Raw genomic sequence first — 13,352 nt, forward strand, 5'->3', positions numbered from 1 at the left:
TTATAAAGAATAACAAAAAGGGGTGTGTTTGTGAAAGAATGACGTGTATATGTTGTGGTATTATGTGTATTGCAGGGGAGCGGCCTGCTTCAAGGGGAGCCTGCCTGGAGACACGGGGTCTGAGGAGGCCATGTGAACAATGACCCCTGGGCGTAAGATAGCTTTTGAAGTGTACATGGTGTTTGGCACCTTGGCCGTTCACGCCCCTGACAGCACCCCATGGCAGCGCACATCCACTGGTGCAAACTGCCTTTGATAGTGGGGGGGTGGGATGGATGGGCCGGGAGGCGTGCAGCCAAGGCCTGGAACAGCGCTGAAGGGAGAGACACACTTATGTGGATTGTAGGGGCACGGCCTGCTTCAAGGGAGTCTGCATGGAAACACAGGGTTCTGGCTAGGCCATGTGTACAATGGCCCCTGCACATAAGATACCTTTGAAGTGGCCATGGTGTTTGGCACCTTGGCCGTTCCCACCTCTGCCAGCCCCCCTTGGGAGGGCACGGCCACAGGTGCGAACTGCCTTTGATAGTGGGGGGTGGGATGGATGGGCCGGGAGGCGTGCAGACAAGTCACCGGAACACTGCTGAATGGAGACACACTTATGTGTATTGCAGGGGAGTGGTCTGCTTCAACGGGAGCCTGCCTGGAGACACGGGGTCTGAGGAGGCCATGTGAACAATGACCCCTGGGCGTAAGATAGCTTTTGAAGTGTACATGGTGTTTGGCACCTTCGCCATTCGCGCCCCTGACAGCACCCCATGGCAGCGTACATACACTGGTACAAACTACCTTTGATAGTGGGGGGTGGGATGGATGGGCCGGGAGGCGTGCAGACAAGGCCTGGAACAGCGCTGAAGGGAGAGACACACTTATGTGGATTGTAGGGGCACGGCCTGCTTCAGGGGAGCCTGCCTGGAGATACTGGGTCTGGAGAGGCCATGTGAACAATGGCCCCTGAGCGTAAGATACCTTTTGAAATCTACATGTTGTTTGGCACCTTGGCCGTTCGTGCCCCTGACAGCACCCCATGGCAGCGCACATCCACTGGTGCGAACTGCCTTTGATAGTGGGGGTTGGATGGATGGGCCGGGAGGCATGCAGACAAGGAACCGGAACACTGCTGAATGGAGACACACTTATGTGTATTGCAGGGGAGCAGCCTGCTTCAAGAGGAGCCTGCCTGGAGACACAGGGTCTGAGGAGGCCATGTGAACAATGACCCCTGTGCGTGAGATAGCCTTTGAAGTGTACATGGTGTTTGGCACCTTGGCCGTTCGCGCCCCTGACAGCATGCCATGGCAGCGCACATCCACTGGTACGAACTACCTTTGGTAGTGGGGGGTGGGATGGATGGGCCGGGAGGCGTGCAGACAAGGCACCGGAACACTGCTGAATGGAAACACACTTGTTTCACTTAAAACTGAAACAACCATTGATAAAAAATATGTTGTGTTTTATTTGGTTTCTTATTTTGATGGCACAAAAATACTACACATTGTAAAGGCTTGTTTGCAGCTCAGCGAGGGAAAATTCCCTGTACTGACCGTTGTCACTGCGGAAAATGTGTCTAATCGCACCAACGACACAGGTGGGTATTACTCGTCAAACGCGGTGTCCAAGCCTCCCATGAAGCCACCATGTGTACGAACGATAGGCCACTAGCCGGTACCACCTGTGAAAGAGAAAGATACAAACTGTTTTTAAATGAGCAAGATAAGTGTATTAAACCTTAGTTGTCAATGACAATTCTTGTATGCAATGGCATTTTTGCCAGGACAAATGCTAACTAGTCCACCCAACTGTCGTTCAAAGCCCCATCGTTTATGCAGCTTGGTCTTTCCAGTAATTCCACCTCGGAATACTCGGGCTCGTACAGGTAGGGCATTATTGTTGCCATTGCGTGGTAAACAAACGAAAATAATTTATAGGGGTGGTACTGGTATCTGTTCATACGGTCTACAAGCAACGAAGGGAGCTGACCAGAGCACAGAAACGAGACACAGAATACTCAAAGAAATACAGTGAGAGGAATGGAAAAGAAAATCTGCTGTTGTGTGTTGTGAAACGGTCTGTTTATACTTATTGAGGAAAGAGGCGTCCTGTCATTTCCATGGCGACATGTCATTAGCTGAAGCGCAGAGAATGTTGACACGAGACGTGCTTTGGTGTTGTGAAATGGGCGGTACGCGTCTAGTGATGTCAGGCTCAGGGGCGGGGGATATGATTTGGTGCCGCAAACGCAGGTCACCCAGGGCGATGCGACAAGTGATAAGATTATCACAAGATAGCCGTGCCCTGTTGCCTGATTTCGCTTGTGTTCAAGAGACGAAAACTTGGGGAAGGTGCTTAGGAAATGTTTGTATGATCGATGGTTAAAAACACATGGCTGAACCATAGGGATAATAATATTTCTGACTGCACCATTCCTTTAAATTGTAACCATTAGTGTGTCATTGTCCAACTCAGCATGCATCTTCGTACAGCCTCCCCTTCGCCACCCACCATTTGCACCTCATAAAGAACATGGCCAGCCACAGGCACAACCCTCCCATTGCCTGCAAATAAGTCTGAGCCTAAAGCCATTCTTTTGCAGATAACGATCAACCTGGGTTTTGTATCCCAAGCAGCCTTTTGAACTAAATAATCCTTTTCCAGCACCTGAGAGATAATTATTTTAAAAAGTTTCCCCCGAAAAGTTAGGGAACGTCATACCCTTTGGTTCCCACCCACTTTTACCTCTGATTAGACATCTCTGTCCTTAATCTAATAGACAGCAATGGTATATACTAAGGCCTAGAATTAAACTTGCAAATGTTCGCTCCAATGTACATAACGATCTACAAACTACCAATTGTCTTGGGAGGAAAGCTCAGGGGCAATGTGCTCGCCTTTGAAGCAAGATGACATGGAGCAACACAGATTCGATCCCAGGGTCCACGCTTAGAAACCTCTGGGCATTAAGCGCAGGGCCGGTCTTTGCAACAGGCAGCTCAGGCGGCTACCTGACATCAGTCAGCCTCTAGGGGGCACCGCACGTGCTCCTGCAAGCCAGGCCAGGTCGCACTCACCAGCAAGGCCTGCCACATTCATTTTTATATTGTCACAAAGCGAATGCTACGTCCGTGTATTCACTGCTGCAGGCTGCAGTCTAGGCCCTCAGGCAGGGCAGGGCAGCAATTAGCAAATAAATTAGCAACATTTGTTGCTTTATCACCCCCCCCCCAACCCACCCCCCGGCCCCGGGACCAGGGTGGCACTGGCGCCAGCCTGGCCCATGGGTGCACGTGCAGCGTGCCCTCAGGCTATGCGCGTGCGCACTGACAGATTGATTGGGGCTGGCTGGCTGTGTTGACGGGGCCCCTCCATTACGAAAAGAGGAGCGAGTGGGTGCGCATCAGGTAAGTGTTTGGGCCTTTGATGTCGTGTGTTCCCCACTGCTCTTATTTGCTAGTACTCTATTAGACTGTGGGCAAGCGGCCACAGCCTCCCCCTTCTGCGGCCCACAGAAACATTCCTGAAAGATGCTGTTTTCTTGTCCCTCACAAATCAATGTGTGCGCGCGCGTGCAGTGAATTCCACATTTATGTTCGAGAGTGGAAGAGTAGCCATCCCCCCTCTCCACAGTCTGTGCCAGCTCACGCCCATGCCCTGCACCCCCTTCGTTCTCCAACACTAGTGACTCCAGGTCATCGAAATGCAGCGTTATCGTTTGTATGACCTCTGCTCATGACGCACTGCAACAGACCTGGGGTGCTAAAGTAAACTATCCCCTTAGCACCAAGGATGCCACCTCGTGACTCCCTCCCCGCCAGGCGTTAAATGTGCTACATGCGGGTCACAGCTGGTGCTGTTTCTGTGTGTGCGCAACATCACCCGCTCATTACCTCAGTGGACAGTATTTCAACGTCAACCATTTGGCTAAATACGCAAAGCTGCGGACACTTCAGCACTGGGGCACATGTAATGTGAAATTCTCTGGGGAACGGCGCGTTCAAAGCGACCCCTTTTGTCTTTTGGGTCGAGGTTTCCCACCCACCACTGACCTTCGTTTTCATGCTCGGAGCGATGAGGCTTTGTCAGGGGCCCTTATAGAGAGATGTCAGGGTTGCTCCTCCATCGGGCGGCTGTAGCCGTCGCGAGCAAGTCTGTTGTTCCCTCAGGCGTGTTTTCTCGCTCTGAATTTTTCCTCCAGTAGTATTTCCCTTCTCTGCCTCTCACTCCCCCTCCCACCCCTTTCGGTAGATTTAGTGCATCCCAAACATCCTTCTCTTGTCCCAGACACACTAACTTACTTGAGAAGGGCACCTGCGTCTAAGAGTTCATTCCCGAGAAAGGTTGTATTAATATCAGTTTGCAGAGAATTAAAGCTACTGGATAGCATTTTGCAGGCAGCCAAATCACGGTGGGCCGCTGTACTGGGTTCTTAAAAGTCACCCATTGTGTTTTATTTTTACACAATGGAACCCTCCAACACCAGAATGGTTTATTCTGGTTATGTGGTACTATTAGGCCATTCTTAAAAGTGTGTCTGGAATGGGTTGCGGCCGTGTAGGGTGCATTGTTAAAGTACTGGGCTGCACAATTCCACTGTGAGTTATTATGTCAAGCCTTTAACGGGTGGATTTCAATTGCCAAAGAAAACGGGTGCTATGCATATTGTCATAGTCGCCAGCTTCAAAGGAGACAGGAAAAGGAAAAAAGGCAAATAGTTTTCCCAGCTTTCAGGGGTTATGGGTCTGTAATTCAGTCTGGCTGCTTTGCTGTTGTGCTCGGCCTCTCAATACAGGCCTACCAAGCTGGGTAATGCGATACACCCTGTGAGTGCTGGTTGAGCTATTCATTTCAAAAGAGGGAGGGAGAAAGATGGACGTTTTAGGGTCTTTGCTGGATTTCTACCCGAGCCATGTATGTATTCACTTTATTGTGTGCCTATATACTCGCATGGAACACCCCACATATGGAGCAATTGGTAAAACGCTACTCAGTGGGTTACACAGTTTACTCAAGTCATTGATGAGTATCCATAGATTATATATTGCAGGGAGTGCACACGAATACATAACAACAGGAAGGTGAAGTAGGATGGGCAGACATTTTGCAACAATAAAAAAGTTAAAAACTTTGAGAGTCAATTTTGCTTGGTATTGCAAATATGTAAATTATTGGCCTCTGGTTCTCAATGTTAAAACTATTGCTTTGTCCTCCAGTCCCCAGTATATGTAGCTGGGAAGGTTAACTGACATTGTCTTGCTTACGTATTCTAGTGTATGCTTTGGACTAAATAAGGAAAAAAGATAAGCGTGCACACCTTGTAAGTTGAAGTATTGGATAATTCTTTAGATAGATGGCTATTAATTAGGAATTTTTTAAGGTGCGGGGGAGGAATTGAGGTTTTGGCACAAGACCCCTACAAAAGACGAGAAGCAAGAGAGGATTCAGCCTAGGAATCCTCACGTCCCCTGCACACTATCCTACGTTGGTGAAAACAGATTACTCAAATGTTTAAATAACATATGTAAACAGTCTCACATGCATATAGAGAACATTTTTTTTTGTTGCTTTGGACTAAATGCAACAGCTTAGCATCAAAGGTATTTTAAATTTCTAAACCAGCCAGAGGCAGAGCTAGCCACTGCCTAGCACACACACCAGATGGCAACCCAATGTGACATGGCACCTTAATTAGGAAAGCAGGTTTTTTTTGTGTCACTGTGCAGGCCATAGACCGTGGCGAATCATTGCAGTGATATGTGTGCCCAAGTCACTACCCTGTTGGTTAATGGCGTCTATGTGGCCCTCCTGTATGTAACAGCACATATACCTATTGTCTGATGTGCCCAATGTCCATACTATAGCAGACTGGAATGTTTTGTGTATGTGACTCTGATGAGCATGCCATACTGTGCCCACATTTAAACACAAAGCAATCAAAGAAGTTGCCTCAAATTGTACATCCACTAGGCCAAACACCCTTTCTACAACGCCACACCATAATTTTCACTTGCTGCATGTCAGCACTAACAAGATGCGAATTCCAGCTCTGTTTGATCATAGGCCTGCTCTTTTTTTGCTGAAATAACCCCTGAGGCCTGTATAATAGTGGGGAAGTAGCGGTTGAGGAACTGTGTGGACCCTTTTAGAAACCATTTTTGTTTAAAACGCTTCATCAGCTTATTACTGGTCAGGCTAAAGTTTGTAAGAGGTACAATCCTTTCTGTGTAGCCTTTCTGTGCATTGTTTAATGGGTCTCTTTTGTGCGGTATCCTGTCCTGTCTGTAGATATAATTCCCAAAAGATGTTTCTTTATTGGGTTGGGCATGCCCACAGTGAGACCCAGCCCTTCCTTCTCTAAAATTCTTCAGAAACAAGAAGCAAAGGAGCCCTTATAATCCATTTGATTGGCAGATGTTGCAGTCATTTAATACTCGCCGCCAACAATTTAAGCTGTCCAAATGAGCATGTATGTAATGTTAGGGTGAGTATTTGTGAACGGTGATGTGAGCTCCAAGCCATGCATCGGTTATGCATTTAGAGATTCACACATACAATCCTTTTATCACAGACTTGTTTATCAAATGTAGAGATCTCTGATCACTGGTATAGTCCTGAAATGCTCTGTGATTTAATGCAAAGCATACAGGAACCCTCATTGGTGCTATTTGTCCCCGTTGATATGATATATTTTATTTGTATTGCTTTCCCACTCTCAGAGATGTATTTTGAAAGGGTAGAATAAGAGTGTACCAGACTGTCCATCTTGGAATGATAACCTACTATCAGAAAATTATTCATATGGTTAGTCTAGTATTGCCCCTTGTGAAATACATGTGAGGTGGTACGAACAGAACACCTTGTTGCAACACAGGGCCAGTGGTCAGTGGGCCCTCAGACCCCTGCAGGCTGGTCACACCGCAGTGTGTCAGTACGGACAGTTTGAAACTGCATTCAGGCAAGGCCTTCCCTAAGAGCAGGTGACAGAAAAACTATTTACTTGGGCAGCAACAGCAGTGTTTTCACATTAGAATTCTTCTGTAAAGTACTTGAATTGCAATGTAATGAAATGAAACTAGTTTCATTTATATAGCAATTATTTATTCATATTGAGGAGGGGTTTTGTCGCTCAACAGAGGTGTAGTTTGGGAGTGACGTGAGCCAGTCGGGGAAGGAGGGGTGCATTCTGATTAATGGGTGGGGCGCCAACGATCCTTCCCGCCTGCGGTGCAATCAGGTGTAAGACCGGCCCTGATTAAGCGCGTTATAAATAACCAATCATATCATAATGTATATAATTGCATGGATAGCAAAAGATGGCCACCATGTGGCGCCGTGGCAATATGGTAATAGCTCAAATGTGACTACAAGAACTATGGGAGATGTAGTCCATGTTCATCAAAAATGTCTATAATGATAAAAGTAAACTTAAATAAGCACTTAATATGTATGGAAATAAAGCCCCAAAGTGACTGAAACAAGCAAAGTATGTAATAGGTGACTATGTTGTGAAGAAATAAAAGCTAAACAATTCACCAAGAAATGATATGAAAAGCAATCTTTAAAGCACCTCAATACATCTCCAAAGAGTCATCACATAATAGTTTAATGTTATGGAGGTTGCAAAGCCACCCATGCAGGGAAAAAGTGTATTGGAAAAATATCAGTGTCTCACTTGTTGACTACATTGTGTAAGTGACATTTTTCGTAAACACAGCAGAACATTGATGTATATTAGTACATGGTATTCAGTGGGTAAAAGGACATGGTGCAAGCACCAGATCTTGAACAAAATCAAAAGCTCTCGTCTCTATTGCTCATTAGAGATACGATATAATTACACATTCTTAGTATGAACTACTGTAGAATCCAAAAATCTCCCCAGATGCTTTACAAATAACACATTGAGATAAATCAATAGGAATACATCCATCTGTGGATGGAATACAGGTAAATCAGATGCTCGCCTCATGGCACAAGAAGCATTTCCCTGAAGTTGCAGCACTCCCATCAGGAAGAGGCACTTTGTAGGACCTGATTCTTTGTTTTTGCCACCATTTTCTTCAAATTTCAATCACTGTTTGCGGCCTGCATTACATTTTGAGAGTGGAAGCTGTCACTGGAGTGGTGGTCCTGAAGTTGATGTGTTCTGGGTGTCCTGTTGTCTGGAATCTGGTCCATCAGAGCACTGAACCATGAACCAGCCGGACTCATTACCCAGACTCCTGAAGTGACCTCTGCAGCCGTGACCTGTGGGCTTCCCCCAGTGGAACCAAGGCCCAGCGATTTCAGGAACTTCTACGGTGGTCCCTGAGTGAATCTGAGTACAAGGGGTAAGTAAACATACTTGTTTTGCTGCCCTGTCTCTATAGGGTTGTATGGGCGTAAAGTCCTAGCCCATCTCTCACTTGCCTAGCCTTGACCGGTGGTGTTCTGGCCTGGAATCCTCACCTGGGTCTCCCCTAAGGTGACTGGATTGGGAGAACGTATGTTAAAGAGGTTGATTAAACCTTGAAACAGCTTCTTTGCTCAAGCCAACACTTGATATTGCTTAAAGAGACTCTTACCCTCTGGAAAATAACTTTATTGGGACCTGTGCCTCTATGGGCACTAGGTCCCTTCTTTTCTAGCAGGGGAAGTACATTTGAAGGTTAGAACCTTAAGTCTAAGCTTTTATATGGTGTTTGCGAACTTCTTTATTCCCAACCTATTGGTTCTCAAAGTCTTGATTACTTGCCTGGCTTTAGTTCTGTTATTCACGTGCTTTGCTACACTAACAGTATACTGGAAAGTAATTCTAACTGAATTTAAAAGTGAAGTGTTAGTGCTCTTATTCGAGCACGCCAAGATGAATATATATGTAAGTAGTTAAGGTTTTAGCTTATTACTTACCTGTGGTTTTTCATTGTTAAGAGCTGTCCAAGGCCTAAATCAATACCTGTATTTGTATACATTCTGTTTAAATTAACTTCTCTTACTAAGAGCGCTCTATGGTCTTAACTGAACCCTTCACCAATCTTGCACCCTCTTAAGTCGTTGCACTACCCAAATAGAGTTTGCCTAGACTGTTTGACTTGCTCATCACAATAGGGTGGCCTCTCAGAATCTGTCCGAGCTGATTGTGAAAATCCAACTTAACACTCTAAGAAGATGGCAATCCTCTCATGCCCCACTGCCACACAAGTTGAGCCTGTCCCTTCTAAGGGTCTAGCTCATCCGCAAGTTGAAAATACCTACTGAGGCCATCTGCATTGGAGTACTGCAACCTAGGTTTATGCTGGATGTCAATATTAGTTTCTGTATGGATATGGCCCAACACCAACTGCATTGCCATCAACCACCTAACGTGGCTGTGGTCAGTTTGGATCGTAAAGTGAGACCAAATAATGTAGGCTTTCAACTTACATGCAACGAAAAACCATTGCAAATGGTATTTATAAATGTTGACCCACTTGTGCACTCTCTTTGTCAAGGGTCTGCTAAGGTAGGCGCGTGTTATTTGACTGCTGCAGAGTTTAGCTGTGCTAACACTGCACCAATTCTGATTTCTCAAGCGTCTGTATGTATAATTATTTACTGGCCATAATCTTTAGGACTGGGTTCCTGCACAAACCATCCTGTGACCTTCTTTGGCATTTTCTTGGTTGTCACATCATTCAGGGGATGTGCAATTGGGCCCTGTCAAGGGAGCGAGGGTGGAGTCCACCCCAACCCAACATCCTGACCGGTGCTGGATTGAGGGTGGACCTTCTCTTACCCTACCTTACCTGAGGAATGAGGGCGGTAGGGCCAGGAAGGACCCCGCCACAGAGAGAGAAGACACTGTAGAGCGTAAGGCAGCAGTGCACATCCCTGTGTGAGGGGTCAGAAATGTGAGGTGGACAACTTGGTGAAGGTTTTTCATAAGATGCCATTTTATTTACTTTAAATGCCTCACTATCCCTACCCTGATGAGGATTTCCCTGCCTATTAAAATAAACTAAATGAAACATTCTAACAAAAAAGAATCTGTCTCTCACGCTTATGTACAGCAAACTCATAAAGGAAATATATGGCAATTCAAAAAAAATAACATGCATAAGTTATATCCAACATAAACCTGATAACTGTATATTCTTGCAACCTGGGTTAGTTCCACTTCCCCGGATTCAAAGCAGGATTTGCAATCAAAAGTTCAAAAAAGGAAAGTTCTGTTTTGAATGCGACGAAAAAACCATTGCAAATGTTTTTAAAGTTCCCCTTGCTCCAAAAGTCTTTGAGACTTGGACTTTGACCAACAGTTCAACTAGAAGACAAGTCGTTATCTCCCCACTTATAGCAAAGAGCTCAACACACTTCTTGGGAAACAAAAACACTTCCACAATTCATCTGTATCAATGTTTTGTCAGGATGATTCCACAACAGTTCACAAAATATTTAAGTTGTCTTGCCACTTCTTCTTCACAGCCTTAACACCGTACTTAAATGATTCTTCCTGGTCCACTAACCTGCCAGGACTACCACTACAAAGTCCCTGCCCTGGTATACTCGCCTCCCACGACTAAAAACTCTTAACATAACTACAAGTACGTCTGTGTTAAAGTTTATTTCAACAGTTTGGTAAAGTCTTTTGACTTTCAAAAACATCAAAATCGACTTATTCTGGGAAGACATGATACACATTAGTGCTGTTTATTCCACGCTTGTGATTGCCGCATGAAATGCAGGTTATGCTCCTCTCCTCCTTAATGCTTTCATTCAGGAGGGCTCCTTTCCCGTCACTTGTGTTTTTCCACTTTTACATCAACTAAACCCTGATAATGGCTCTCTATCACACTTGCTCTTCTTTGGCTTAGACAATGCTGGTTGAGGTCTTTTCCAAATATTGCCTCTTTCTCACTCTGGCAATAGGGGTTATAATTAACTTGCTTCAGAATTGCCCTCTCTTGGCTTTGGCAATGGTGGTTCTTGTTACGTTCTTTTAGTATTGCCCTCTCTTGACTTTGGCAATTTTGGTTATTAAATTCTTTTAGTATTTTATTATTGCTGCGTTTTGGCTTTGGCAATGATTTTGACTTTTATAAGTACAACAAGAAAAAAATACTTGTTTTTCGAACGGAATTCTATGGACAGACATGACAACACTCATCAATTGTTGAAAATCATTGATCATGTAGGTCGCTGTTCCGATTTGCTTATCGCTTGATGTGCTTTCCACTCTGAAGTACACTGCAGGGAGGATGAGCGTGTGTGGCTGGCTGACCTACACCGTAGCAGATGTTGGGGTGGGGAGGGAGGTGACAGTTGGTATGCTGTTGCATACAGGGACCTACTGTGCTCTCTCCCCACCTGTTGCCTCACTCTGGTGTTGTGCAGTTTGTTGCGCTGCAAATGTCCCAGAAACCGTGCATGCTAGGGTTGAGGACCAGTCCTTCTGCGACCACAATGATGTTTCGCCGAATTCAGGCAAAGGTGCTGAAATCCAGGAAAAGGGGTGGGGTGTCTAAATGTCATGGAGGCAGTAATGTCCGGAGGGTTCTAACAGGTAATTATGCAAAATGTGGTGCAGATTGATGAAACTGTGTGGAATTATATAAGGACAAATGCTTCACCATGCCAGAAAGAAACCAACACATTTTCACTTTTATAAATATAGATTATAACCTTCTTGTCTTTTCACAAAGTTCATATTCTGGACTTTAACTTCTTTATATCAGCTTGGTATTCAAAACTACTATTTATGGTCAGTGGGTGATAACTGAGCATACCAGATGTTACCCAATATTGGTCTGCACTTGAGTGGGTCTTATATACTCAAAGGGCCAACTCGGGTGTGGGTCATTAGACCCACTAGACTGATCTTTGCAGTCTAGTGCCTCCAAGCCCCTCTTCCCCATCCCAGTACTTTGGACATTGTGAGACTTAAGTTAGCTTCATCAGAAATGTAGCTATTAATGTTCTGATGTCCACATCTATTATTCTCCTGTTGATTACAAGTGTTTTCACTATCATAAATTTGGGCATGTTTGTGACGGGAAGTCTTGCTCTTGATAAATGACCAGTTTCCTATGTTTATGACAATTTCCACAACCAACAAGATGGATACCTTTGGAAAAGGAAACCTCACTCTGACAACAAGCCAGACCAATTCTGGCATCACTGAAATCTCTCTTCTGAGGAAGACAAATACGGAGTGCCTCTATTCCCTTGGGTCCCTTCTCCCAGGTGATCCTCCGGGCTAATACCTCCCCCAGGGTCAGGATCAGGTAGCGGCTGCCTTCCCCTGGCCACCTGGGAGGTGACTTTAGGTAGGGGCTTTGTGAGGACTTTGCTGGATCATCAAACCTGCCAAGGGGTTCCGGGAACGCGGCAACCCAGGTCGCAAGATGCAGCAATGATTGACGCGTCAGCAAGGGGTGCCACATCAACAACACTGGTGTGGCTCCAGCAGACTGTCTACTGGAGCCCACGCCCACAGGGATCCTCTACTAGCCCAGCAGGGAAGGTTTATTCATTAAAGGCCAGGAAGCCCTCACCAACTACACCACCAGGGATTGGTTTATATAAACAGGTCTCCACTAAAGCCTTTACAACTACACCATCAATGATTTGGGGCAAGCTTAGGCCTACAGAAAGTCCTTAAAACATAACGTCCTGGGACCCCATCAGGGTCCATGTTGGAAGGGGCAAAGCTTACAAGCCCTCTTAAGCCCTCCCATGGCCTTCCGCTGACACACATCCTGGAGATAGGTAAGTCTATTGTATATGGTAAGTATCCAATCCTGGGAGGAGGTGGGGTATTTAAGTAGGTGCATGTGAAGGATTCAGGTTGTTAGTTGGGTGAGGACATAAGGTGGTGGTGGGTGTCTGAAAGACAAGAGGAGGCAAGAGCAAAAGCAGCGCAGAGGTTATTATAAGGAGGGGCTCTGCAGGTGTTACGCTCACCTGGTATCCACAGGGACGCCACCCAGCCCTGGTTGGATGATTTGCACTCTCAAACCCTCTCCCGGTCCCTTGGTAATGCCGCTGGTTAAAGATGGGTCTGCAGTATAGGAGAGCTGGATTCAATACCAGATTGTCTGTTTTCCCACCTCCCTTGGACTCAACTCCTTCCTCCCCCTTGGGCCTTCTTCTCACCTTAATATATTTAAAGGTGTATTCTCTGTCCTGCCCCTCGTGGCAGGGGCGCAAAAATGTGGGGGCAAGCAGCGACCAAGTTACTTCACTGGTGCAAGCCCCCCTGTGGGAATCCAGGCCTGCTGCGATACCGTAGGTTTGCTGCTTTACAGTCTTTATATGCAGTTCTTATGTTCCTCTTAGTTTGTATAATAATGTCTTCCTTCTTTCCTTTTAGGTATGGAAAGGTATTTTGGTGTTGTCAT

The 13,352-nt window shown here is 45.8% G+C and overlaps 1 long non-coding RNA gene across 1 annotated transcript in view; it reads right to left on the reverse strand.

Annotated features, from left to right (window-relative positions):
• Positions 1 to 1,432: 1,432 nt before the first annotated feature.
• LOC138453155 (uncharacterized) overlaps positions 1,433 to 13,352 on the reverse strand; it is a 40,715-nt gene continuing 28,795 nt past the window's right edge. The window contains exon 2 of the long non-coding RNA XR_011260368.1: positions 1,433 to 1,672. This is a non-coding gene — a long non-coding RNA (uncharacterized lncRNA). The remainder of the gene's footprint in view (positions 1,673 to 13,352) is intronic.

The sequence above is a fragment of the Ambystoma mexicanum genome, chromosome 4p, assembly GCF_040938575.1.
Source record: "Ambystoma mexicanum isolate Mex_15411 chromosome 4p, UKY_AmexF1_1, whole genome shotgun sequence".
Taxonomy (NCBI): domain Eukaryota; kingdom Metazoa; phylum Chordata; class Amphibia; order Caudata; family Ambystomatidae; genus Ambystoma; species Ambystoma mexicanum.